Source organism: Rhamphochromis sp. 'chilingali' (genome assembly GCF_963969265.1).
Source record: "Rhamphochromis sp. 'chilingali' genome assembly, chromosome: 4".
In the NCBI taxonomy this organism is placed as follows: Eukaryota; Metazoa; Chordata; class Actinopteri; order Cichliformes; family Cichlidae; genus Rhamphochromis; species Rhamphochromis sp. 'chilingali'.
In genome coordinates, this window is record NC_137948.1 from 142,501 (window position 1) to 146,269 (window position 3,769).

The window sequence follows — 3,769 nt, forward strand, 5'->3', positions numbered from 1 at the left end:
TCGTGCAGGGGGGAGCTTCATTTTCCCCAACCCTAACCCCTAACCCCCTAACCCCTAACCCCTAACCCTAACCCCTAACCCTAACCCTAACCCTAACCCTAACCCTAACCCCTAACCCTAACCCCTAACCCTAACCCCCTAACCCTAACCCTAACCCTAACCCTAACCCCTAACCCTAACCCTAACCCTAAGCCAAGGTGCTTAGCTGATGCTGGAAAGGAAATATGATAGAAAGCCAAGGTGCTTAGCTGATGCTGGAAAGGAAATATGATAGAAAGCCAAGGTGCTTAGCTGATGCTGGAAAGGAAATATGATAGAAAGCCAAGGTGCTTAGCTGATGCTGGAAAGGAAATATGATGAGGGGGTGCCATTGAAACAATAACAACAAAGAAAGCTAGAGTGCTAAGCCAGTGCTAACAAGAAAGCCAAGGCGCTTAGCTGATGCTGGAAAGGAAATATGATGAGGGGGTGCCATTAAAACAATAAAAACAAAGAAAACCAAAAAAGGAATGTGAGAAGGGGGTGCCATTAAAACAATAAAAACAAAGAAAACTAAAATGCTAAACTAATGCTAACAAGAAAGCCAAGGTGCTAAGCTAATGCTAACAATTGTATGACAGTGACACATGATAAAGTACAATTTGTACATGGGACTAGTCATCTTTATATTGAGTTTCATGGATGCTAATATGGAAGCTAACATTATGCTATGGCTAAAGCTAATGATGACGGTTCAAGGACACAACAGTGGTTGCCCTGGAGATCGATCAAGTGCATGATGGGAACCAGGAAGTCAGACCAGGCAGAGCACATGGAGCACAGGGAGCAGGTGGCAGACAGACCAGGGAGGAAACCTCATTCGAAGGACAAGGTGCAGGTATGTGAGAATACATGATAACAAATATAGGAAACGACTGAAGGAGAAGCATTTATGAGATGATATTAATACTCTAAACTAAAGCTAATAATTGTGAGTTAGGCAGGACATATGGATCATGCAATCAATCGGAGACCTCCGCGTCTCCGTGGCTGGGGTAGTCGCAGGCGGCCTTCGGGCACTGCCTTCGTCCCCCCAAGTGCAGACATGCAATCAATCGGAGACCTCCACGTCTCCGCGGCTGGGGCATTCGCAGGCGACCTTTGGACACTGCCTTCGTCCCCCCAAGCGCAGACCGCCCGGGGTGGCTCTTGAGTGAAATTCTCAAAGTCACGGACATACGTTAGATTGCCATGAACCCAAATAGGGCCTAATTAACTCTCTAAAAGGCGAGTGAACCTGACAGGGCCCGATTGGCCTCTTGGAACCTTTAAAAATTAAAGCCCAGAAAGGCATTACTTAATATTACTATTAGGAAACTTTAAAAATTAAAGCCCAGAAAGGCATTAATTAATTACTATTATCTTATTTAATTGATGACACACTCCAAGGCGTGATCAACCTTGGGAGGGCCTTCCTTGGAAGAGGATGTCTAGTGATAATGGCCGAAACATCCAATGATTCCAGGGTCCACTACTGATGATGTGTCCTAAATATTACTTTAAAATCAAATTAATGAGACTATAAAAAGATAATACAATAAAAAGCCGTGGGGGACCTTGCCGCCTGGGACGGGAGCAGGCATGGCCAGTGCATTGGAGCCCGGCCCCCTTCGGGGACCGGACTCCCAACTTATTTCTCCCCTAACCCTTGGCCCTGTGAAAGGGTTTAAACCACAAACAGTTTCTCACCAGGGCCCACCTCGCAGCGGTTTAGACAGACTCAGCTCCTGTGTGCAAACTCGGCTCCAGATTCAGCCAGCAGAAGGATCACCATCTCCTCCACCATCTCTTCCTTCTTCACCAACCTTACCGGGACAGCAGGTGAGGACCCCGACCAGACATCCCAACACATACAGGAAACTGACAGACTGGCATCTACACGTCGGGGACCCCTGGCTCATCGTCGGCGATTCCAATGTTAGCAAATTGCCTCCCTTTGCAACCGACAGCCTTCAGATTGACAGTTTCCCGGGTGCCAAATGGTGGCATGCAGAGTTCATCCTACAGAAGGCCACTATTGACACTACGGTGACACATCTGATCCTGTCTTTTGGCATTAATAACAGGTCCCAGAGAGACAAAAATGTGCCTGTTCTAGAACTAAAGAGAGTCCTTAAGACAGCCCGGGAGAAATTCCCTGAGGCAGACATTTATGTGCCCGAGGTTAACTTTTCCTCTGCTCTCCCTCAGATCGAACAGGACACTTTGCTGCATATGAACACCTTTATTACAGGTTTAAAAGAGCACATTCCAGCCCTCGCCCCAGACAGCTTCTCCACAGAAGATGATGATGTTCACTGGTCGCTTGAAACTGCAGAGGCAATGCTTCAGCACTGGGAGAAGTATGTAAATGGGGAATCCCCACAAGCCTGAGACGGGAGGGGTCAAGTGATTTACATGTTGTAAATGGTGTTATGAACTTGTCCAAAAAATTCCGTCCTTCCATTGCTCAGCGGACCCTACTGAATAGAGGCCTGACTTTTATCCCCACAAAAGGCTATAACAAAAATCTAAAATTACAGTGTAAATATGACATTCAGCAGTACCATAGGAGGATCAAATTGGCTGCCTTTTATGGAGATAAAAATGAGTCTCGATCTCAGCCCTTCACTCCAAAATCATACTGGTCACCACCCAATGCTCAGCTTCCATCCCAAATTCTTAATTTGATTAAAACAGATAATGAATATTTTCAAAACCACTTTAATGTAGGACGACTTAAGTCCAATTTGACAGTACAAGAGATAAAGGCCCTAACAGAATTGAAAGGAAACAAACAAATTATCATTAAACCAGCAGACAAAGGAAGCGCAGTCGTAATTTTGGATAGAGAACAGTATTTGGAGGAAGGCTACAGACAATTGAACGACAAAACATACTATTTGAAACTAAAAAAACCCATCTACCACGAAACAGTACCACTAGTGGAAAAGATTATTAATAACTTGAACCAAAAGAAATTTATAAACCTAAAACAAAAGACCTATTTACTGGGCTCCGCTGAGCCAAGAGGAAGGCTTTTTTACATGCTGCCTAAGATCCACAAGGATCCGGCGAAATGGAGTGTCCCCTTTCAGGTGCCCCCAGGACGACCAATCGTTTCAGACTGTGATAGTGAGACGTATTATACAGCTGAATACCTGGACTATTTCCTGACTCCTTTATCCACAAAACATGCAAGCTATATTAAAGATACATATGATTTTGTGGATAAAGTGAAGCAAATAGAAGTCCCCACTGATGCTTTTCTGTTTTCCATAGACATTGACAGCCTTTACACAAACATTGACATTGGTGAAGGCATTGACTCCATTAAGAGAGTCTTTCAAAGATACCCGGATAAGAAAAGGCCAGAAAAAGAATTACTACAACTTTTAGAAATAAACCTCACAAGGAACGATTTTGAATTCAATGGTGACTTCTATTTACAAATCAAGGGGACGGCTATGGGGAAAAAGTTTGCCCCAGCATATGCAAACATCTTCATGGCAGAGTGGGAAACTGCTGCACTAGATAAATGCATAAAGAAGCCGCTGCATTATTATCGCTTTTTGGACGACATATGGGGTGTCTGGCAACATTCTGAGCAGGACTTTGAGATGTTTCTTAAAATTTTAAATGACCACAATGCTTCTATTAAGCTTAAATCAACCATCAGTAAGACCTCTATTGATTTCCTTGACACAACCACCTTTAAGGGCACAAATTTCATAAATGACCACAAATTGGA